The sequence below is a fragment of the Solanum pennellii genome, chromosome 7 (assembly GCF_001406875.1).
Source record: "Solanum pennellii chromosome 7, SPENNV200".
Taxonomy (NCBI): Eukaryota; Viridiplantae; Streptophyta; class Magnoliopsida; order Solanales; family Solanaceae; genus Solanum; species Solanum pennellii.
The window spans coordinates 39791785-39817842 of record NC_028643.1 but is presented as its reverse complement, the minus strand read 5'-3'; the positions used below and the strand labels follow the sequence as shown (position 1 = coordinate 39817842).

The 26058-nt window shown below is 34.6% G+C and overlaps 1 long non-coding RNA gene across 1 annotated transcript; it reads left to right on the top strand.

Annotated features, from left to right (window-relative positions):
* Positions 1-18239: 18239 nt before the first annotated feature.
* LOC114077884 lies at positions 18240-24690 on the top strand. Its single transcript, XR_003579235.1, has 2 exons — positions 18240-18356; positions 24434-24690. It is a non-coding gene; the product is annotated as an uncharacterized LOC114077884 (long non-coding RNA).
* The last annotated feature ends 1368 nt before the right edge of the window (positions 24691-26058 follow it).

Below are 26058 nucleotides of genomic sequence, written 5' to 3'. Positions count from 1 at the left end.
TTTTATTGTGATTATTGACTTGTATTTGATCTTGTATGTGCGTAAAGTCTTTCAAAGTGACTTAGCATACTTTTAAACAAAATGCCTCTTTGTGCATGTCTTGAAAAATGTTTTACTCTCACATGTTTCCATACCTAGTACATGTTTTTTATACTAACCCGTATTCTCTCTATTTATACAATAATGTAGGTTCAGACCATCTAATAGATTCAAGGCCATCTTCAAGGAAGACTTGGATAGTGCACAAGTAGTTGGTGAGTCCTCAATTCCAAGGATGAAACCCACTATTCTAGATCTAGCTATTTGAATATGTCTAAGACAATGTTCATTTCTTATGTTTTGAGATTTTATTGTATGTTCTATATCAAACATAATGTAATACTGTAAGGGCTATGTCATAAACTTTTTATTTCTATAATAGATGGTTATGTGTGAGATAATAATAGATTGTGTTGATAAATGAGAAGTCTATGTATACTTCATATGAAAAGTATTAATTTTCTCTCATTATCTCTACCTATGATATGCAATGATGTATGCTGAGGGCTAGTATAAGACTTATTCGAGGATGAAGATGTTAGTTAGGTCTAAGGGGTGCTCCCTTGTTTTTACAACCTCACCTCACCACAAATAAGAGTATTTGTCCTCATATGCAAACTACTGTAATTAACCAACTCAAATACATAAAACTAAAAACGAGATAAAGAAATTTCTTGTTTGTGCATTCTTCCTATCTTAAAAGGTACTGAAAGCGTGTTCTGTAACTTCAGCTCGACACTGTGATTTTTCTTATGTTGAAATCTTTTGTAATATAAGTTTAGTCTTTTCAAGGCTAACCAGTCTTCTTTTTCAAGTAGTGTCTCTGGAATTGACTAGCTCAGTGCTAATGTGATTTTTGCTCTTAGCAAAACTTGATAGCTACAATACTTAATAGATGTAGGCTCATTTATGGCTATATCTGAAGATATGCCAATTTATGGAAGCTATTTGAAATCCTTTTCAAGAATCTGGGAAATTAAGGGGCGACCATAGTAATGATCACCAGTCTAACTGGAACTTCGCCAATGGCTGAACCTATCCGCTAAATGAATAAATATCAATAAGTCATGCGCGAATACTAATGGCGGCATATATCGCTATTGCCAACATTGTTAGTGATTTGCCAATAAATTTTCTAGCTTTTTGAGTTTTGCAGGTCCCAACTTACGGGATATTTAAGATTAGTTGGCTGCTAGAATCAGGTGCGCTGAATGGCTTTGTGATTCTCTAACTTAATATATTAAGCATCGCCTTCAATTCTTTAATGGAACCTTCCCCACTTCAACTTGTAACACCTTTATCATTATTTTTTTCGATACGGAAATAAAAGATAACAAAGGGTTTTAGGTTGCCTCCCAAATGGCGCCTTAGTTTACGTCTGGCACGACACAAATCAATGTTTAACCTTCATCCTTGGAGTCACCCATGGTGTAATTGGGTGAATCCTCGGAAAATTGTGGGTATTGACATGTCATTATGTTGTTTATCTATGTATCTTTTAGCTAAATTGTCATGGAGCTTGCGGTGGTTGTCTCATTAAGCATCTCGATGTTTTCTTTCATGTCATTCAACTTCTTTTCTTGCTCAATATGTTTGTTTCGAATGACTGAAAGGGGATCGTTACTGGATCTAGCCTTGAAGGAAGATATTTCGATCCTTTTCTTTTTAATGTTGTTCAAACCTCTCTAGTGGTTTGGACAACACTTCTACATGTGTCACTAGTTTGTCCCACTAGTATTTCTTTTGAGACTTTTTGGTTGTTTAAACCATGTTGTCTAGTAGGGTTGAAACAAATTTTTAGGGTTGACTCATCATTGAGCCTTCGAAAAGGTGTTCAACTATTCTTCTATTCTCGGGATATATACCTCTTTAGAAACAACCCAACAGTGTCTTATCTGGCATTCCATGGGATGGGCATGTTTGCAAGATTTCTTTGAACTTCAGCCATAATTCTTTAATTGTCTCTTCCCCCTCTTGTTTAAACGGCAGTAAATTATCCCTTAAGTTCCATAATTTCAATAGAGGGTGATCTGTATGATGTCGATAATGGTCATCCATTGTTGTTTATCTGTTGTAGAAATAAAAAGCAAAGAAAAACAAAAATTAAGATTAAGAAACCTACACTACAAAGAACTATAAACTTTACATAACAACATCTTCGCGTGACACCACTCACCGGCAGCGGCGCTATTTTGATTCTTTAATGATTTTTATGCTCGTGATCAACGACACTAGCCTACACTGAGTATCTATGAATCGAAGATAGTTGAGTAACCCAACCAAGGGTTAGGGTCGTGTGCCTAGGGAGTGGTAGTGAAAATAGTGGCTACTTTGAATTCCGTTCTAAATAGTAATAGCTTAAGACATTTTCGAATATAAAAACAAAATTAAATTCAGTTTGTGACATCAATGTGTAAAATATCAAGATTTGTTTGTCACAAGTAGTTAAATGCAATAAAATAAATGAGAGACAAGTATGGGAGAGAGTTGTTTGGGTATGATCTCTATATGTGAAGATAGAAGTGGTGTGTACATGTTTTCTGCATTTAATTTCGTAAGACAATGATGACTAGGCTAAGCTTTAGGGGAAAGCAAGTTCCCTGTGGCACAACTTACCAAATATCAAATGGGTTCCTTTAGAACACCCACTTATCTAAATTATCCAGCTTATGTCATATTAAATGGGTTACTTTACGACTACTCCTTTTCGTCGTTTTTTGATCCACATCCTTCAGATCTCACTTACCGTAATAGAAGGTGGAGCTTCGTTATATGGAGGATCACCAAGTGATTTTGGAAATGCACATATTTTCAATTTCAACTCTTATTCTCTATTTTGCTTACGTTTTGCGCCTAAGTGTCCATGCTCCTACCAAATCCTATATTGCCTGAAATTAGGAGTTTTTATGAGATATCAGTATAAAAACGATTGAGGATACTATTTGCATTAAAATAAGGAGCTAGATGAATCTAATATGAGGACTCGTCAGTATTCACCTATGGAATCCTTACCCTCATAGGTTTCCTAAATTCAATAATATTTATAGGAGAGAATTTTTAAGGGAGTTTTGAATTTTATTGAGTCTCAAGGGTTATTTTAAATTATGAACTAATTGATTGTTTTAAGTCTAATTAAAGTAATTGCATGTTTCCAAGTTAAACTCACATGAACCCACGTAAAATCCATGGTTTCAGAACTATGATCTTGTGATGAATCTTTTTGAATAATGAAAGATAAGTTTATGAAGACATGCATGTTCTTTATGAAATAAATGTAAATGTTTAAAGAATATTATGTAATGACCAGCAAGTACACCCTAGAAGAAAGGAGCATTCTTGTGTCATCACAAGGCGTACTTGACCCTTCGAAGGTCTTGTACAAGCCTCTTAACTATCATTCTTAATATCAGATATTAAAAGTAGTGCGGAATTAAATATTTCAGAAGAATAATCATAAGAAACATCTTTTACAAAAAATTAAGGAAAAAGTCGGTCGTCACAAGCCAACCTAAAGACACTACTTAAATATCTTAGGGACACGACCCTTTAAATTGAATTAAAATACATAATAAGTCTTATACACGTCTTAATGAAAACTAAAGAAACATAGACTATGTCTTCGAATATATGAGGACATACCGAGTCTTGAGAGGGTCAACTTCCAAAACTTCTACTTGCTTCAAACCTATACTTATAGAGTATACAAAAGTATGGGATTTGTACAAATATTGTACTATGTATGACACTTTGCAAAAACTTTAATTGTTGTACTAAGTGATTTGGAATTTCGTGCTATATAATTTTGGTAATACTTTTTTATCCTAAAACTTCAATGCTCTTTTATCATTAAGGAATTTAACATTAAACTTGAGACTTTGATTATCAAATGGCAAGGATTTTTAAAAACATAACTTAGAAAGTAAAAGGGTGATTGTGATTTTATTTGAAATCCTTTTCAAAATGGTTTTCACTTATGAGTTCTAAATGCCTTAGGAAAAATTTAAGGTAAATATTTTAAGATTCAAACCTTATTTTGAGAATTGGTTTTTTAGTTGATTTTTCTCATTTTTCAAAATGTATGATTTAGATCTTGTTGTTTTCAATAATCTTATGGTATTACTCAATTGGAATAGATTATGTTGTTGTGGACATTTTTTAGAAAGGGAAAACTCAATTCTATGATTGACATTTGATTGAATCAAGGCAAGTCATCCTCTAAGCCTTGTAAAACTTTTAGAATCTTGTAATTTTTCTTCATTTTGTGTGTTGGGGAGTACTTCAAAATGAGGAGAATTATTCCACTTAATTTATCTTAATTAATAAAAAGGGGATTAATGAAAAAGAAAATTATTCCAGTTGATTGATCTTCATGAATAAAATGGGGATTAAAGAAAAAGACAATGTTCTTATAATTGTGCTTTTTAAATTTCCTTGTTGTACACCCTAATGTGTGGAATGATGAGTTGTTCTGATGGAATTATTGTGGACTTGAATTGGTTATCATTATCTCTTTCTTATGATTATACATGTGATGATTATGTTAAAGGAAAATGGTTCATGTAACACTTCCAAAATCTAAGATATGTGCTAGAGCCTAACATAAGTGTCAAAAAGGTTTAGACACTGTATTAAGGTCTATTTTAATGAATATAAGTCATTTAGTATGTCTAGAAACCAAAACATCCAAGAACGGCCATGACGTCCGAAAACTAGTTCAATGATGTACTACTGTGTGTTAGCCTATTTGACTAGCTTTTAGGAGTCTCAAAATGATGAGATTTCGTGGAAGAGGTGTATAAAATGTATTAGATTTAATTCATAGTTGAAACATACGGGCACGACTCCCCAAGGACCAACCAAGGGCCCTTGAGGAGGACCCTTGCATTTTGGGGTCAATTGACTGCCCAAGATAGTGTTCACAAACGAGTGTCAATGACGGGACGTGTCTCAATCGATGTGGAGTCGATGGATACCTTCTACGGACACTTAGTCAATTTGAATAAATGGTAATTTTTGCAACTCTCTGAACTTAGCGACGGATGTGAAGCACAGAGGGAGCAGCGGTGGTCGTCTCACATACGAACTGTCGATCGGGATCTTGTCTGTGAGGGCCTAAGCTTCTGAACTTTTAAGTTTGGTTCCATTCATTAATTAAAGGGTTAGGAAGTTAATTAGGGGTTATGGGAGGACTAATTAAGTTAGCTATCCCCTTATATAAAGCCCCTAATCTAATTAGAGTAACTTAAGCTCTTAAAATTCCCAAACCCAAACTCTCTTCCTTCTCTCTTCTTTCTCTCTCTAGTGAAGAACTCCATTGAATACCAAGCTAGGGGTGGTTTCAAGCCTACAAAGGTTAAAGTTTCTCCAACAATATACATCAATTTTATAAGGTATGGGATCTTTTTCACTTTGAGACCTCTTTCCTAAAAGGGTTCCATCAAATTGATTCCAAAAGTTGGGTCTTTCAAGTAGGTTTTCCATCCAATACGAAATTAATATTATGAGTTGGTTCTTTTATGATATATATATGATATTTTGAATAGATTAACATGTAATTTAATTCAATTATGATATATCTTGATGGATTGGTCTAGTTTGTAGAAGATGACCTTTACCCTTTAACCCTAGGTTGTGATCTTTATGTGAATTGAGTATTGCTGGTTCAATTGAATTGGTTATTGATTGAAATACTATCCCAATATGTTGTTGTATCAATTATGAAAAAATTAGGATGAATTGTAGTTCTATCATACTAGTTCTTGAGAAGTTGATTTAGGTTATGAAGTATGTTGTGAATCAACCTACGCATCTTATCTTAAGCTATGAACTAGTGATGAATTGTATCATAGTGATTTCATTGACTTTGTTATCATGTTGGTTATTCATGAGTGATGATATTATACCCTAATTGGGTTGAGCAAGGGTTGATGGTAGGACCTTGATGATGAATTATGAAAGAGACTTGGTAAGTCTTGTGATCCCTATTATTTACTTCATTATGGTTAATTGTGATAAAGTTATGATGTTTATTGGAGTATGCCTTGTATTAAGATTTATAGGGTTGGTATGATGTTGAATTGAAATGTCTTGACCATGGTTTATGACGTATTGGCTATGATGTAAATGTTATAAGGACAGTGAATGATTTACCAATATGCCTTATAATGCAGTGATATGTAAATAAACTAATCTCACTTATATGAATAGTAATGAAAGGATTATACTTATGCAATTCTTATTGAGCTATGATGATGATAATTATACAAGGGTTAGATCTTATGACCTACATAAGTTATGATGATAAATAAATATATTAAATACATTTTAAAAGGGACTTAGCTTAGCACCGAGTGAACTTGACAAGGAAAGGTGATGACTTTCCATAGAGAAAGATTCACCGTATACTTCCACATGAGGTGTGGACTCCCCTATGAGAAATACTTATCCATTGGATTCACATGAAAGGAGGCCCCAATTGCCAAGTGGTATGTAGAGGGATTATACATGTATCTTAGTTCTTGAACTATATTTCCCCCATAGGACGACTAGCTAGTTGGTCCACTTAGAAAGCTATGTTTATGTTTGGTTTTACTTTGGCCCATAGACCACCTTCAATTGCTATAAGGTTTTACAACGCCAGATTCCACACTTAAATGTTGAGGTTTATGTCGGTTAAGGCAAGTGTTCCCTAAATTAAAATGAAGTAATAATGTACAAACCAGCTAGTATTACTTGAGAGGTTTTGACTTAGCCTTTCTAGGGGTATGGGACTCTACATATGCCTTGCACTAGTTCTCCTTGAGGAAAACCTTAGGAGGATGTTCTTATATATGTATATGATTATAATGGTACATGATATGTATATGATGAACTTCCACATTATTGATTCTATATGTTTTTTAGTGTCAGTTATGAATATGTGTTGCTCTACATTGTTAAAGTATGATAATATGTACTTTTAAATGTCATTCTATGTGAAGTGGATGTTGGTCATGATTATTGTTGGGTTACTTGATTGAGTAATGTTATGGGGCTTTACTTGGTCATTGTACTTGTTGATTCAATAGGGGTTGATGGGTAATTGTCTTGCGTTGTTTATGTTATAATGAACTCTTATTCATGCTTGTAGTTATTATGACTTGATGACTATATATTAAATTCTATGATATGCATGTCGACTTGACTAGATTTGATGTTGCTGGTCTTGTGATGTACATGCCTATGACTTAATGAATATGTCTTATTGATTGGTATGGTCTTGTTGAATGTGCATAAGGGTTTTCAAAATAAATTGCATATTTAATGAAATCTCCCTTTTAGCATGTTTTCATAATATGTGTGTATATCGTCTCATACTTAGTACAAATGGTGTACTTACCCTATTTATTCCTTTTCCCCAACATTTTAGGTTCCGGTCGTTGAAGGACTTTTGGAGACGACTTTGAAGAAGATCTCGTATTCTTGATCATCCAAGTTGGGTAGGTCCTCACTTTTCGAGGGCAATGCCACTATCAAGCCTATGATGTTGCTTTAGTTTATAAAACTCTTATGTTCTTTCCTTTTCATTCGAGTACTAAGTATAGTATGACCTATATGTGGTCTTATTGTATTGATGTATGGGCTAGGCCAAATTTTATATACTCTTGTAGATGGTTATGAGTTGATACGACTATTTGAGACTATGTTATATTCTATACCCCTGTGCAATAAAAAGTAAAAGACTAAGTAATCTTTCTATACGAAGGGCGTATGTATACTCGATATATATTTATTGTGTATGTTGAAGTCTATGTTAACCTCAATATAGAAGTAGTAAAATGTTTTCAAATTTCCACTAATTTTTACCTATGAATGTAATAATGTAAGCGAAAAATCTAGTGTTAATCCTCATAGAGGACGACGAAGTCGGTTATGTCTAGGGGTATTCCCGGATGTGACAAACTTGGTATCATAGATTGAGGTTAAATATCTTTGAGTCAATGCCTCTATCAACCATGTCTATGTATATTCATACTCATAATTGTGAAGTGTGCCACACTTATGGAGAGTAATCTATATGATGATTAGGAAACATTCACTTTCTTGGAAGTCCAATATCGTTCCTCTAGAGTGTTAGTTATATGTTTTTTTGCATCTAATCCTCTTATTGTTATTATAGGCAATGAATATTTGAAGAAGAGATTACTAATGTCGGAGTTCATCCCCGTGGTGATCAAGTCCCTCCTCTTGAGAAAGATGTGAGTGATGAGCAAGCCCCGTTCAATTTTCCACCTTTGACGGATGGTGACATAAGGGTTGTATTTCACCAAATGGCTCAATCCATTACTATCCATGAACAAGGTGCCACTAGTCAAACTCAAGCCATGACGGCCCAAGCTAATCGGGAGGTTGTACCCTGACCAAACCAACGAATTTCTACCATGGCCTCTTGTCTAATGGTATTCACTAGAATGGATCCCCCTACTTTCTATGGGTCCAAGGTTAAATTATACCCCCATGAGTTCATTGATGAAATATATAAGATCCTCTATGCTATGGGGTTGACTACTAGTGAGAAGGTCGAGTTAGACACTTACCAACTCAAAGGTGTGGCCCAAACTTGGTATGTCCAATGCAGGGACAATAGGTCGATAAAGGGTGGAGCGGTGTCTTGGGAAGTGTTCAAGAAGGCTTTTCTTGATCGATTCTATCCGAAGGAGGAGCGGGAATCTAAAGTGGTTGAGTTCATCAAACTTTGTCAACGAGGTATTAGTTTGCTTGAATACTCCTTGAAATTCACTCAATTGTCAAAGTATGATCCTTCTTTGGTTTCCGACCCTAAAAATGAAATGAATCACTTTGTGACAGGATTGTTGACAGGAATGTCATTTGGCTACGCAATACGCTTCAGAACCAAGATAAGCCTAGGTTGAAATAGAGGGTTTTGAATGAAGTTCCTTCCAAGTTCCTAAAGGCTAGGGATGATTTGGTGTCTAACCCTAAGCCTAAGGAGGGAAAGGGATACTAGTTCACCAAACAAGAAGCCTACTTATGACAAGTGTGAAAAGGTCATTTAGGTGAATGCTTAGTTGGGATGGGTAATTTCTTTGGTTGTGGCAAGAGTGTCCACCAGGTTAGTTATTGCCCTAATGTAAATGGTCAAGACAAGGGTAGTGTGAAAGCAAGTGGTTCAAGTGATGCTCCGAAGAAGAATCGCTATTACGCTCTTCGCTCTAGGGGTGAGCAAGAGACTTTTGCTGATGTGGTGACCGATATGTTGAAAGTCTTCTCAATTGATGTATATGATTTACTTTATTCAGGCACTACAATTTATTTTCTTACTCCCTTGATAGCTAAGAAATTTAATATCTAACTAGACATTCTAAATAAACCTTTTATGGTGTCTACCCTGGTGGGTGAGTCGGTTTTTGGAGAGAGGGTGTATAGAAATTATCCAATAATGTTGCCCAATAGAGTTAGTTGGGTTGAACTAGTAGAACTTGATATGCTTGATATTGATGTCATATTGGGTATGGATTGGTTGCATGCTTTGTTTACCTCTATAGATTATAGAACAAGGGTGGTGCAGTTTAACATTCCAAATGAGCCCGTTTAGGAGTGGAAGAGGGGAAATTCTATTTCTAGAGGTCCTATCATTGCTTGTTTGAAATCTTGTGAAATAATCTCTTAAGGGTGTTTATACCATATAGTCTGAGTCCAAGATTTAGACTGCGAAATTCCTCCTATTGAGTTGGTCCCCATAGTGAAGTAATTTTTGGAGGTCTTTCGTAATGATCTTCCCAGTGTTTCTCCCGAACGGGTAATTTATTTTGATATCGACTTGTTACTGGATACAAATCCCATTTCAATACCTCTTTATGGGATTGGTTCGTCCGAATTGAAAGAGTGGAAGGCTCAACTCAAATATTTACTAGACAAAGACTTCATTAGATCTAGTATTTCTCCATGGGGTGCTCTAGTATTGTTTGTGAACGATAAGGATACGTCCCTTAGAATGTGCATAAATTATCGCCAACACAATGAAGATAGTATTGAGAAAAAACATCCTCTCCCTCGAATTGACGACTTGTTTAATCAACTCAAAGGGGAAAGCTACTTTTCTAATATTGACTTGATATCGGTGTTTCACATTCTTAGGGTGAGAGGTGAGAATATACCAAAAATGGCCTTTTTGACTACATATGGTCACTATGAGTTCTTAATAATGTCCTTTTGTCTCACTGATGCCCAGCACCATTTATGGACCTCATGAATAGGGTGTTTAGAAGTTACCTAGATTTATTTTTCATTGTATTCATTGATGACATCTTGGTATATTCAAAAAATGAGGATGATCACATGGGCCATTTGAGGGTGGTGTTAGATTTTCTTAACGAGAACCAATTATTTACCAAGTATAGCAAATGTGAATTTTGGTTGAGGTCGGTGGCGTTTCATGGTCATATCATCTCTAGCGAGGTAGTTGAGTTTGATCCAAGGAAAACTGAGGCGGTCAAGAATTGGCCTAGACCATTGGCTGCAACAGACAATAGGAGTTTCATGTGTCTAGTAGGTTATTATCGGAGGTTTGTGGCGGGTTTTGCGTTTATTGAATCTTCCTTGACTACTTTGACCCAAAACATTAAGAAATTTGAGTGGTTAGAGGCATGTGAGAGAAGGTTCCAAATCTTGAAAGATAGGTTTACTTTTGCTTCGGTGTTGACTGCACCGGAGGGTACAAAGGGCTTCATTTTATATTGTGATGCATTCTGAGTGGGTTTAGGGTGTGTTCTTATGAAATATGGGAAAGTTGTAGGCTATGCTTCTAGACAACTTAAGGTGCATGAGAGAAACTATCCAACTCAAGATCTTAAATTAGCGGCCGTAGTATTTTCCTTGAAAATATAGAGGAATTACTTTTATGGTGTCCTTGTTGATGTGTATACCGACCACTAGAGTCTCCAATATGTGTTTACTGAAAAGGAGTTGAATCCCAAACAAAGAAGGGGGTTGGATTTGTTGAAAGATTACGACATGAGTGTTCTTTATCACTGCTGCAACGCCAATGTTGTTGTGGATGCTCTAAGTCGTATGACCATGGGTAGTGTGTCTCATGTAGTGTAAGCAAAGAAAGAACTAGTAAAATATGTTCATAGGGTGACTAGAATGGGTGTTAGGTTAGAAGATTCTCTGAATGGCGGTTTTATAGTTCATCATAACTCTAAGTCATTCTTGGTGGTTTAGGTAATGTCCAAACAACACCTTGATCAACCATTGATGGAGTTGAAAGAATTGGTTCTTATGAATCATTCTCCTTGGGGGGGGGGGTCTTGAGGTATCGAGGAAGTTTGTGTGTTCCCAATGTAGATGATTTGAGGAACTGAATCCTTAATGAAGCTCATCTGTCCCGTTACTCAATTAAACTGGGTTCGACAAAGATGTACCATACCTTAGGTGAGTGTTTTGGTGGAAAGGTTTGAAAAAAGACATAGTGGAATTTGTTGATAAGTGTCCAAATTGCAATCAGAAAGTCGAACAACAAAAGTGGGGTGGTTTACTACAAGAAATCCAAGTTCCTTCTTGGATGTGGGAGGACATCATTTTGGATTTTTTGGTAAGTTTGCCTCTTACACAAAAGCAATATGTCTTTATATGGATGGTCGTGGATAGTTTTACAAAATCCGCTCACTTCATTCCCGTCAAGTCTACCTATTCGGCGGAGGATTATGCAAGGATCTTCATCGATGAGATTGTATGTCACCATGGTATTCCATTATCCATCATATCGGATCGGGGGGCACAATTCACATCTAGGTTTTGGAGGTCATTCCAAGAAAGGTTGGGTACTATGGTGAAGCTAAGCACCGCCTTCATCCCCAAGCGAATGGTCAAGCGTAGAGTACTATTCAAACTCTTGAGGATATGATTAGAGATTGTATCATCGATTTCAAGGGAAATTGGCATAAGCATTTGCCTTTTGTGGAATTTGCTTACAATTTATAACTACCATTAAACTATATCTATGGCTCCTTATGAAGCTTTGTATGGTAGGAGGTGTAGGTCTCCTATTGGATGGTTTGAAGTCGGTAATTCTTCACTTTTTGGTCCTGATTTGATTGATAAAACTTTTGAGAAGGTTCATATCATAAAAAATCACTTGCAAACAGCCTATAGTCGGTAAAAGTCTTATGCCGATCACACGAGAAGAGATTTAGAGTTTGAAGAAGATGATAAACTATATTTAAAAATGTTGCCTATGAAAGAGGTGGTTAGATTTTGAAAGAAAGGGAAGTTCACTCCTCGTTATGTGGGTCCCTATGAAATCTTGCAAAGGGTTGGTTAGGTTGCTTAGTGAATTGGACTTGGTTCATCCGGTTTTCCATGTTTCAATGCTTCCTATTGGGGGGTCTTTGTGTGAAGGATAACCTCTCTTATGAGAGGTTAATGCTCAAATCTTTGATAGGCAAGTAAAGTAGTTAAGGAACAAGGAGGTGGCTTCCCAAGGTGTTTTGGAAGAATCACCTAGTTGAGGGTGCGACATAGGAAGAAGCCGAGGCCAGCATGAAGTTCCATTACCCTGATTTATTTGATAACTAAGGTTATTTATGCTTATTAATAATGAAAATAATGACAAAAAAATTACAGTTGCTTAGGTTTTTGGTGAAGTCTTGCAAAAAGTGCATTTTTGATGTTGTTACAGTAAGTTAAAGGGAAATGTGCTTCAACTTGAAAATTTTGCAATTTTGCTTGCTTTGAGCAATGTTGTACCTTTTTTATAGTGAGTCTTTATGAAATTATACGTAGCATGTCGATAAGCAAAAATTTGGCATAATTGACTCATGTAAGGTATGTTGAGCTCTAGTTGTTGTGAGAAGGATAATTCTCATAATTAAATGTTGACCTTATGTGTGGTAATAGGAGCTTTTGAATTGCCTTGTGTAAATGATATTATTGATGTTTTATATGATATTACAATGTATTGTTGTTGGTTGGGATGCTAGTCTTGAGTCTATTCCTTCCTTCAAAAGATTTTTAGTGTCATTTGTGGACTAATATTGCTGGGGGGGATAATGTAATACTTCAAAAATCTATGACGTGTTCTAGAGCCTAACATAACTTTCAAAAGATTTAGACGTATTTTTAAGGTCTATTCTAATGAATATAAGTCATTTTAGGAAGACTAGAAACAAAAACGTCCAAGAACGTCCATGACGTCCGAAAACTAGTTCAATGAGGTACTAGCGTGCGTTAGACTATTTGACTAGATTTTAGGAGTCCGAAAAATATGAAAATTTGTGAAAGGTATCTAACATGTATTAGATTTAATTCATAGTCTAAACATCTTCGCACTACTCCCCAAGGTCCTACCAAAAACCCTTGAGGAGGACCCTTGCATTTTGTGGTCAAAAGACTGCCCAAGGCAGTGTACACAAACGAGTGCAATCGACGAGGCGTGTGTCAATCGACGGGGAATCAATGTACACTTATTAAATATCTTCAAAGGGTGTTTTTTGCAACTCTATTAAATTAGCGATGGATGTGCAACACGGAGGGATCATGGGCCATTGTCTCACAAACGGACTGTCTAACGGGGTCTCATCTGTCAGGGCCTAAGTTGATGCACGTTTTAAGTTTGCTTACAATAATTAACTAAAGTGTTATGAAGTTGATTAGTAATTATGGGAGATCTAATTATGTTATTTAACCCCCTATATAAAGCCCCTAAGATAATTAGACTAACTTAAGCTCTTAAAATTCCCAAACCCAAACTCTCTTCTTTCTCTCTCTACTGAAGGACTCCATTGAAGACCAAACTAGGGGTGGATTCAAGGGATGAATATGGTAAATTTTCTCCATAAATATTCATCAATTAGTAAGGTATGTGATCTCTTTCACCTTTGAGACCTGTTTCCTGAAAGAGTCCCATCAAATTGATTTAAAAAGTTTGTTTTTTTCAAGTGATTTTTCATCCAATACGAATTGATGTTGTGAATTGGTTTTTTTATGATTTATTTTGAATATATTAACATGTAATTTAAATCAACTATTATATATCTTGATGTATTGGTCTAGTTTGTAAAATATGACCTTTACCTCTTAACCCTAGGTTGTGATCTTGAATTCGTTATTGGTTGAACTATCCTAAGATGTGTTTGTACCAATCATGACTAAATTTTGATGAATTATAGTTCTATTATGCTATCTCTTTAGAAGTTGATCTAAGTTATGACTTATGTTATGAATCAACCAAAGCATCTTATCTTATGCTATGAACTAGTGATGAATTGTGATATAGTGATTCAATTGACTTTGTTATCCTGTTGGTTATTGATGAGTGATGATATTATACCATAATTGGGTTGATAAAGGGTTGATGGTAAGACCTTGATGATGAAATATGAAAGAGACTTTGTCAGTTTTGTGATCCCTATTATTTACTTCAATTATGGTTAATTGTGATTAAGTCATGATGTTTGTTGTATTGAAGTATGTCTTATTTCTTGTGGTCTATTTCAGTTAAGGCAAGTGTTCCTAAATTAAAGTGATGTAATGAAGTACAAAAAAACTAGGGTGAATGAGAGGTTGACTTAGCCTAGGTATGGGTATGGGACTCTACCTATGCCTTGCGCTAGTTTGACTTGAGGGAAACCGTAGGAGGATATTCTTATGTATGCATATGCTTATAATGGTACATTATATGTATATTACGAACTTGCACATTGTTGATACTATATGTTGATTAGTGGCACTTATGTGTTTGTGTAGATTCTTAAAGTATGATAATATGTACTCTTAAATGTCATGATATGTGAAGTAGGATGTTGGTAATGATTCTTGGGCTTTGCTTGGTAATTGCACTTGTTGATTCATTAGGGATTCATGGGTATTGTCTTGCTTTGGTTATGTTATAATGAACTCTTATTCATGCTTGTGGTTATTATGACTTATGATAGAGTTACTTGACTATTTATTCAATTATATGATATGCATGTGGACTTGACTAGATTTGATGTTTTTCATCTTGTGATGTACATGCCTATTACTTATTAAATATGTCTTATTGATTGGTATGGTCTTGTCGAATGTGCATAAGGTTTTTAAAAATAAATTGCATGTTTAATGAATATCGCTTTTTAGCATGTTTTCATAATATGTGTGCATATGGTCTCATTCTTAGTATAAGTGGTGTACTGACCCCATTTCTTCCTTTTCCCCAACATTTTAGGTTCCGGTCGTTGAAGAACTTTTGGAGACGACATTGAAGAAGACTTGGAATTATTGATCATCCAAGTAGGTTAGGTCCTCACTTTCCGAGGGCAATGCCACTATGAATCATATGTTGTTGCTTTTCTTTTTAAGACTCTTATGTTCTTTCCTTTTCATTCTAGTACTAAATATTGTATGACCTATATGTGGTCTTATTGTATTGATGTATGGGCTAGGCCCGATTTTATATGCTCTTGTTGATGGTTATGAGATGAGATGACTATTTGAGACTATGTTATATTCTATATATCTATGTGAAATAGAAGTAGAATACTAAGTAATATTCCTATACGAGGGATCTATGTATACTCGATATATATCTATTATGTGTATGTAGAGGTCTATGTAAACCTCAATGCAGAAGTAGTAAAATGTTTATAAATTTTGCACTAATTTTGACCTATGTAGGCTAGTCTTTGTCCTAAAAGAGAACGACGACATCGGTAACGTCTAGGGGGAAATCCCAGATGTGATAGTTCTGTCAAGTGATATTATATGAGTGGAAAGGAAATAGTTTTAGATAGTGATATTATGCTAAAATAAATGATTCTGCCGAGTGACGTACCGAAGAGAAATGGTTCCGGCTAGTGATATTATGCCGAAGACAAATGTTTTAGGCAAGTGATACTACATAACTCCAAAGGAAAATTGTTCTGACTATTAATATTGTGCCAAAGGGAAATGGTTCTGGTAAGTGATATTACATAAAGACGATGGGAAATGATTCTAGCTAGGCATAATATTACAAGGGGAAATAGTTCTGACAAGATGTTTATTATTCTATTTTGATGAACTTGATTATAGAGATTGATCCATTTGATACTTTTGATTGATAAACTTAATACATGTGACTAATTAAATGGATACTTTTTGGTTGTTCAAATCGTGACTACGTATTGTAAGTCTTAGGCCTTTTAAACTGTGTATTGTGAAACTATTATGTTGGGATAATTCTATGTTGGTTGTAGTTTGAGGAGGTTCGGTTGGGATTAAAGGAGTACTCACATTCTAGTTTAGTTTTTCTTTGTTTAGTACGTTTTGACTAAATTTACTAATTAAGCTTCTTGATCCACAAAGTAAAGTAATTATTTATAATAATAATAAAGGAATAGTCATAATGAAGTTACAAGTCAACTCGATTTAGCAAAATGCAATAAATGTTCAGTTGAAACACTTGTGTTTTTCTTTTAAATAATCCAATTGTAAAATTAATAAACAGATTTAACTGGTTCATAAAATTATGTATAAAACATACAACCTTATATTTGGGTATTTTTTCAAATGAAATGACAACATAGCACAAAATTATTTTTAAATATTTTTTTTTCACATTATAGCTTATTAATTTACTCTTAAGTTTCATGAACCTTGATCGGTTTATAAAAAATTCAGAGAGCTGGTATTAGGTGTCAACACCCATAATAACCACTACGAACCATCACCACCACTAACCGTCATACATATTCTTGCTATTTTTAAATAAAATAAAGTACTTTAGTTGATATAGTATTATACGAATTTCATATTTTATTTATTTTTTATATAGTAAGTTTTCAAATAAAGATAAATTTTACGCATTTGTTGTTAAAAACATTCTTAGATATAACATTTTTCAAATCATAATAAAGCATCTTTATATTAAGATGAATTCAGACTTGAATATCTAAAAGCATATTTTATATTTAGATCTGCGTTCAGAGACAAACATCTTCATCTTATTAAAACACTCGAAGTCATATCTATATCAAGTAATTTTGAATTTCTAATTCAATACGTTCTACTTGTGTCGCGTTGAATGTTTTCATTTTTTATCTAACCTAATATTTTATGTTTACATATAAGGTAGTTGCATCTCTACAATATTCATTATATAGATTGTATATATAGATCTTTACCACCTACTGCTCACTATCATATTACACAACAACCTAGTGACTGTTTTTAACACCTCAGTTTCCAAAAAGAAAAAGGGACTGAAGTAAATTGCAGCACCATGTTAAAGTCTATTAGAGAAGTCTATGATTCTTAGGTAACTTTACTAGTAGTAATACAGTCACATTGAAAAGGAGGAAATATTTTTTAAAAATCTTGTCCAATACCTTTTCTTCGATTCACTAAGAAGGACTGTTATTCTTTGTACGAGTAGTAGGTAGGTCTTTTAGGTGGGTCCCATACTATAAAAGGGTCAAATGGTTTCTACAATTTGTATCTAGGGTCCATAGGAAGAGCTATAGGTCGTTGACATCTTCTGTCAAAACTTGTCCAAAAAAAGATTTCTAAACACTTTTAGTGTTGAACAAGACGATCCATCCGAAGTCCTAAAGACCGTCTGTCTAAACCGTAAAAGGGTATCAATAGTTATTTTAATGTCCTTTTGAGTATTTTTTGTAATACCTCATATTCGAAACGGTATAATTTTAGCTTTTTGTAGGATATGGTGCAAATTATGATGGAGCGACCCATGGCCCGTGGACTGAGACACGACCTGTAAACCAGCTTCGTGGATGGCCAACCCAAGTTCCCAAAAATGAAAAGTTTCAATAATTTTAAATTATTCACCAAGACGGCTCCATCATTTAGTGCACGAGCCGTAAATAGGTTTCGTAGTGAGTTAAAGTCTTAGAGAAATTCTAGATTCAAAGGTCGAGATAAATGATTGGGACCTGCGACCCATTGATAGAATGATGGTCCGTGGGTAGGGGACCATTAGTCAACATCCAAAAACCTTGGTCTTTGAACCGATCAAAAATTGACCAGGACGGTCCGTACGTTCGACCAGTGACCTTAGGTATCCACCATTGATGGTGTTGTCATTTATTTCTTCGGGACTTTTTGGTCTTTTATAATTATTCCAGCCTAATTTTATGTTTTTTACCCTTTATCTGAGGTACTATATAAGTTTTTTTGACTCTAAATTTCCCCAATATAAATCATTCTCTAAAATTCTTCAAAGAAGAACAAGTCTTCCCCTTCAAAAATAATTCTCTCTAGAAAGGTTGAAGAAGGAGTCAACCTAGGGTTTCAATTCAAGCCCCTAATTCCACCATTTAAGGCAAGATCTTTGAATTGAGGTATGTTATTTTTCATCCATGGAACCCTTCCCTCCACGGATTTCCAAAATTTTCCAATTTACAAATATAGAAATCCAAATTGGGTTAGGGTGTTTTTTCCATGTCATGGGTTCCTTTCAATGTTTATTTAGTAAACTGATTTACGAACTTTTATGCGTGAATTAATATAATATAATGATATAATGATGAATCTCCATGAACCCAAGTGTTGACACATGTCTTCTATATATTGATGATTGAAAATGAATTTTGAAACGTGAAAGTTGAATTATGGAATCATGAATATTCTTATAGAATAGATGTGATATGATGTAGATTTATTTGAGAGTAAAAGCATATGAGTTGTTATTGTATTTAATTGTTATAAATGGTTGGTGACATAACTACAGCATGCGTAAATGTGAAATTGATTGTAAGATTGAAAGTTCTTTTGACCTAAAATAAATTAAAGTTAATTAAGGAACTATTCTAATTAAAACAAGATCGGATTGATTATTTAATTTCAGCTTTCCATGGATGACATATGACGTAGCTTGGATTGACAATATGATGTGTGTTTCTATGGATAATAACATCAAGTTAAAAAATGGCTATTTTTTGGGATTTACGCTTAGTACCGAGAGGATATTGAGGTGTGAGTTGTCCAGTTAGTAGAGGTCGGATTTCTAGTAGAAATCTATTTAGGTATACACCCCATAGTATGATTATATTAGATCGATAATTGGTAGTGGATCCATATAATCAAGAAGTTCACGGTCTTACTTATCAAGTTGAAAACACTTTTTGGATTAGGGTAGACTTCAAACTCTATGTTTATAGCTCACATGGTCTTCTATGTCGGTCAAAATTAAATGTCCTAACAATAAACTATGGCTAATTCAAAAAGTATCTTATATATGATCTAGGATGAAGTCCATTTGAATTGACCATCTTTTAGGAGTCATGTCTTCTAGTCCTTTTTATAAAATTTTTAGATTGGTCATTTCATACCATGAAGATGTCCCCTTTAAAGCATGTTTTCAAATGTTTTATGCATAGCTATAATACTTGGAACTTATTCTTACTAACATATATTATTGCCTAATGTTCCTAAGTGTTGGAATCAACATAATACATTTGCACATTCGTGACTAGGGATCTCATATAGAATCTTGCAAATGGGTGAGTCCTCATGTTTCGAGACGAGCTTGATTTTCATTTTATCTTTTACTTTTAATTTCTTTTCTTTGGAAATTTATGTACGGGCCACTCCCTACTAATTTATTAGGTAATGTTTGAAGTCACAAGCACAATACTCCATCTCATACATTCAAGAGGGTTATATGGGGGATAGAGCATGCAGATTCTCATGACTGTATATAAAGTTTTTTGTGAATATGCACCCCTTTATTAGTCAAGGGCCTATCGTAGGAATACATACGACTTCACTTATTTCTATTATCACTTATTGCTAGTCGAGGTTTTAGGTAAGTCCATCAAGTCATGGGAGGAGTTGATCACAAACTTTCACAAAAGACTCTTTCCCCATCAAAGATGATGAAGCTGAGGGACGACATTCAGAATCATAAGTACAAGGATGGAGAACCAGTTCATTAATCATTGATGAATTTCAAAAGGTTTTTGCAAACGTTCCCAAGGCATGGACTACCTAGAAAATTACTACTCCAATACTTTTACCGTAGTCTAGATTCAGTGAATAAAGGGATAGGAGATCAAATAGTGCGAGGACGGATAAATGATGCAATCATTTCAAGTAGTCTAATTTCTCCTAGATAGTATGACACGAGTAATCCAACCATGGTAAAACAATGATGATGACGTCTCCCCATTGTGGTTAAGATTAACACAAGAACAAGTTTATAAGGAGAAGGAAAGGGACGAGAACATCAAAAAGATGTTGTCTCTAATGGAAATTCTACAAGAACATATGAATTATTCTGAGATGAGGAGGGTTTTTCTTCGGTTACTTAAGATCGAGGGAGAACCATTTTGGAACTCTAAAAGATATGAGGAGGGCTCATACCCAAGCTATTAATAGCAGGGTGGAAATAAAGGCTAAAACTATTACAATTGAGAAGAACCACGGTGATATAACGAAGATTGGGCTTAAAAAATGATCATGACGAGTATCATTCTAATTTTAGTGAAACTCCAAAATCTAAAGAGAGTGCAAGTAGACCTCAAGTAAATGAGCTATTGTAACACTTACTTGATAAAGTTGAAGGTTCTGATGATATTCTTGAAGGGATAAAAATTATTTCTCATTTTTAAATTGTAAAGTAAATCTCAAGTTGAGGCCATAAAATTGCTAGAAGATCAATTGAGTCTTTCATCGACTCAAATAACGGCGAAGACACCGATGTACGATAATAAAAGAGGGCTAGCAGTAGTTACAGTAGCGGAAAAGTGGAAGTAGGAAATATAATGGAATATGAGTATCCTCAAAATACTTATCAGAGCCAAGATGTCAAAGAACGGGAATTACCTAGTCAACAAAACCTTCCTAAAGAACCACAGGAAGAAATGTAGCAACATGTACAAGTTTCAAAATGTTGTACCTTTAAAATGACCTAGGTGTAACTAGTGACTAGAATTTTTTTCATAAGGGTATAAGGTTATAAAATTGTTTATAATGTTATAATGATGTGGTGTCTAAAGATTTAGGTGGTTTGAATGTGAAACGTCAAGGGCAACCAAGACGTTCCACAATTATGTCAGCTAAGTTCCTTATGTGTTTGTAGATGTTTATATGTGTTTAATGAGATTTTTAAGTCCTTATATAAGTTATAATATTTTTTATTGGATGTGTTCAAATTTTCATGAAGTTTGAAGGTCAAATGTCAAAGAACGTTCATGACGTTCGAAAGGTTTGCCTTGAAATGACCTTGTGTGTCTTAGTATGTTTCGTCAAGTTTTATGTGTTCATTTTCAATGAAATTCATGTCATAGGTACTAAAATTGTATATGATAATATTCGATTTTGAACCGTCCGGTAAAACATCCCCAAGGACCAACCAAGGATCCTTGAGGAATGACCCTTCACAAGAGCCTAAGGATGTCTAGACCAGACCCAAAACTGAGGCAATCGATGGCCAGTAGGATGGTCGATGCCCCTTCGAGAGAATGAGTGAGTCAAGACTTAGCCGAGGGATCTAAATATCCCACATTACAGCCTCTAATCCAAATGACGGACAGCTAGGGTGGCCCGTAATTAAACCAACGCCTCATCTATTGGGCAGGTGTCGATGGGTCTGTTTTCTGGGCGCAGCGTACTATTAACTAAAGGGGTGAATTTGTAAATTCATACCACGTCTAAATAATTTTTTGGGAGGCTTTCTAAGGGTATTATAGTTATTTTAAGAGTGTTTATAAGTCCTAAACACTTAGATGAATTCATTCTTCAAAAGTCAAAACCCAAAATCTCTAAAGAGTTCTCTAGAACTTCATTGAAGCTTGACGGTTGATTTATCAACAAAATTCAATAAATTTTCATGTATTAATATAAGTTAAGGTATGGTTCTTCATCAATGAAACTTCTTTCATCAAGGAGCAAAGCTTCAAAGTTTTTGTCAAAGACTTCTCAAAAGATCAATTTTCTAAATTGAAATCTATCCTTGGATTCTTGCATTAAAGGTTTTGAATCATTAAATATTGATTTAATTATTTTTTAAGGAGGTGATTTTAACTTAAAATCTTCATGAACCCATGTAAAACCTAGATTCTTCAAATTTGCTATATTATGGGTCTATGATCATGTTTCAACACTTATGAATTCTAGCGTAGTTTTACATGGGATATTGAATGATGTAATAATTGTATTAGATTGATGTATAGGTTGTATTAGATTAATAAATCTATACTGAAATGATTTATATGCATTCAGTATTATTATTTTTGTATTGAATTGATGATCATGGCAATGGGTAAGGGCCTTTTGGTACTGTATTGGATGATTTAGCTATGGATTGAAGTGGTGAGAGTTGATTGGTGGAAAGCTGCCCTAGTTCTATTTATTTTATGTTAATTAGGTATTGAATTATGTTCTTATTATCATGGTCCACTTATGGTTTCACTTCTATGTGCTTTACTTGTGAATTATGTGGTCTCATCGGCGTTACTTTATGTATTATGATGATCATGGCCTTGTCGGCAATTACTTGATATATTTATTTGTGTGTTTCATTTATGTTAATTATGATCATATCTATCTACATGTGAGTAATGTGAAAGTGTGTTTTCTTCCCTTAGTGTTAGGTGATCATGTTACACTATGACTATGTCATTATGTGTGTAGTCTTAAAGTTGATGCATGACTTTTCCTAATTGTCTATGTGAGTCTTATGATGGCTATATTGATGATATTATATAAGTATGAAGGATGAGTAGAAAGTATGCTTAGTTGATCTTATGTTTCCAGAATGATACGTTATATGTGAAGTATGTTGTGTCTTGTTTTGGTAGACTTGGGTCCATTACTTGATACATGTATAATAAGAATATGACTTCTGTACTAGGATGCTAGAGCTTCTTAGTCTTGTATTTATGAATGACATGTGACCTCGAATATTGCTAAGAGGGTCTTTTATGTGGAGTCTTAAACCTACTTATAAGGTTATTATATCCTTAAAGTAGAAAATCGTATCCTTCTTGTGTAAATGGTAGACTTAGAAATTGATTGTACGGAACAACATGAAATATTCATTAGGAAAATCATTAAGATATCCTCTTTACCATTGGAAGGGAACCCGAAGGGACCTATTTGGTAAGGTGGAATGTGATTGGGTTATGAACTAGACAAAGAACCTTTTCAAGTACTCCTTTATTGAATTAATCTATGAGAACAAAGTCTAGCACCGAGTGAGTATGCATGGGTAGTAGCTCTAGTTAAGTATGAGAATAGAGTACAAAGGAACCCTAGATATTACTTAACTATGTACCGACATAGGATGTGTCCAAGTTCTACCATTGGCAAGTAGAATACCCTCTACCGGAGTAGGTTCATGACTCTAGATTTCATGCTTAGATACCAGGTTCTATGTTGGTTATTGCCTATTCTAATCATATGAGATACCCTATAGTATTGGTGAAGTTCTATGAAGTTTAGGTGGTGGTATGGGACTCCTTCTAGACAATGCATGATTAGGCTTTTAAGATGTTAGTGAGTGAGTCCCTATGTCTTCTCCAAGACCATTACTTGAATGTCCTTATATGTGATGAATGTCTGTTAACGAAATAATGATGTATGTATAAATCATGTTAAATGAATAAGTACTTCTCTAGAGTAGTTTAAGGGTTGTCTAGTTAAGGTGTGAAGGGGGCATAGGAATGGTCACTTCATATCTTACCTAGGTAAGTCATAAGAAAGACTCTAGATAGAATGTTGGTTTGTACATTAGACATGATCCAAACATAGGTAGTCTTAAGGATTATTTAGGTAATCTTGTAGAGGTCAGGTAAGGGAATTCTCTTCTTTATTTACTTAAGTAAGTCTTTGGATAACCTTTGGGAGAAGAATGTCATCTTATATATATGTTATTATATAAGGTTAGAATGATTTTTCCTAGGTAGTGGAGAGGATCTATTAAGTGTGTGAAGGTATTGTATGGGTGGTCGCTTCACAACTCACTCAAGTGAATCTTAGAATTACCTTTGGCAGGAGGATCTCATGTATATGTGTTTAGTGTATTGTAAGTGCATTACTCTCATTATATGTGGCCATAAAGGTCATATAGGTGTGCCTAGAGAGTTTTATGGGCGGTCTCTCTTTGTCTTACTTAAGAGTGTATTACGATATCTTTTAGTGAGAGGATTACATTCTAAATAGGTTTATTGTAATGTTTGAAATAGTTCACCGTAACATTGGCTTAGTTACTGTAATATTTCATAAAATGAGGTAAAATGCTTATGTGATCTATTATTTGTCTATAAGGTGTTAAATGTTGTTCTTATCCTTATGATATGATGTTTTGATAAAAAAAATCATGTTTCTTATATATGTTTGTTTTCATAATTTTATGAATTAAGTAATACTTAGTAAAAGTGTTTGTAATAATTCCATACATTTTGTTTGTTCTAAGTGTGTAGGTGGAAGGTGAGAAGGATCGTGAAGGAAAGTTTGGATTCTAGTTATCGTTCAAGAAAAGTTGAAGTATGTCCTCACTTAGCTCGAGGGAATAATCATCTCTAGATGTCTTTTATTTCAAACTATTATAATAGACTAAGTAATTCTATATTCGTATTGTATGGGCCGTGCCCCAAGTATACTTGTGTCTAAGAATGGCATATGCTGAGACTTAGTATTTCTATGTTTTTAATATAAAATATGTTTAAGATATTTCGCGTGAAATGTTTTAATTCCGCACTACTTTTAATTCATGTATGTGATAAATGATGTCAAAGGGCTTGTACAAGACCTCGAAGAGGTCATGTACGACTTGCTGCGACCCAAGAATGCCCTATTTTCTAGGGTATAGGTGTGGGTCATGACAAACGTGGTATCAGAGCATAGGTTATGAAAGTAATCTTAGGAATCAAAAAGTGTGATAAAGCCACGTCTAGTAGAGTCTTGACCATTAGTGTGAGTCGCGGCACATCTATGGGAGACAGGCTATAAGACAATAGAGTTTAACTGTCTTCATCAATCTTGTGTCGTGTCTATAGAGTTGAGGTTGTAAGTGTCTATTCCTAATACCTTCTCTTGAGTTTGTAAAAGATGAATACTAGAAGGATAGATTCTAAAAGGTTGGAAGAAGGAAGGATGGATGAGGAATTTTCTCTTCAAGTGAGCAAGTTGAGCAATGTTCATCAAGGTGCTCAAGTGTTCAAGTCTCTATTGGTGGTCAAGGTAATGAGGTTCCGGTGGTTCCCCCGGAAATGAATAATGTGAGATTAGCGAGGTTTTACTTACTTTAGCTCGAGCTTTGACTACTTCTGTGAATAGGGGTATTGAGCCAAGAGTGAATGTTGTAGAGAGCACTATGACATATAGATTGAGAAATTTTGTGAGGATGAATCCTACTATCTTTCTTGGCTCTAAGGTTTAAGAGGATACCCAAGAGTTTATAGATGGTGTGTAAAAGGTGTTGAGTGGCATGGGGGTGACTTCTATGGAGAAAGATGAGTTGGATTAAAACCAATTGAGGGAGGTTGCTCAAGTGTTAAACTCATTGGGAAGAAAATAGGCTGGTTGACTCGGGTCCTATAGAGTGGGAAAAGCATAAGGAGGCTTTCTTTGGAAAGTTTTCACACTCGGAGAATACACCCCAGATGACACCAACGTTGTTAACCTCTCAGAGGTTGCAGACAAGCCTCTTCTTAGTGTTCATCACAACCATACAGTTTCATTTAGCGGAAAAATTAAAACTTTTAACATACTATTGAAGTATACTTTGACTTCATACTTAACATTCATAAGCAATACGATAGTCTAAGGAAATGTCTCATATATATATAAAACCATCTAAGAGTTAAGATTTGGCCTTAGCCAATAAATAGTCAATATGTCATATAGACTTTAATACAAAAGAATCCAAAGAAAACATGATGGAAATATATAATACTAATATCTATTAATGTGTTCATAAGTTGGAAAATAAATGATGGCTTCCCGAACATGAGGACCTACCAATACTTGGAAAAAGAGTTCCATGATTCTTCAAATCGTCCTCCTTAAACTTCAATGGACGGAACCTACAGTTGTAGT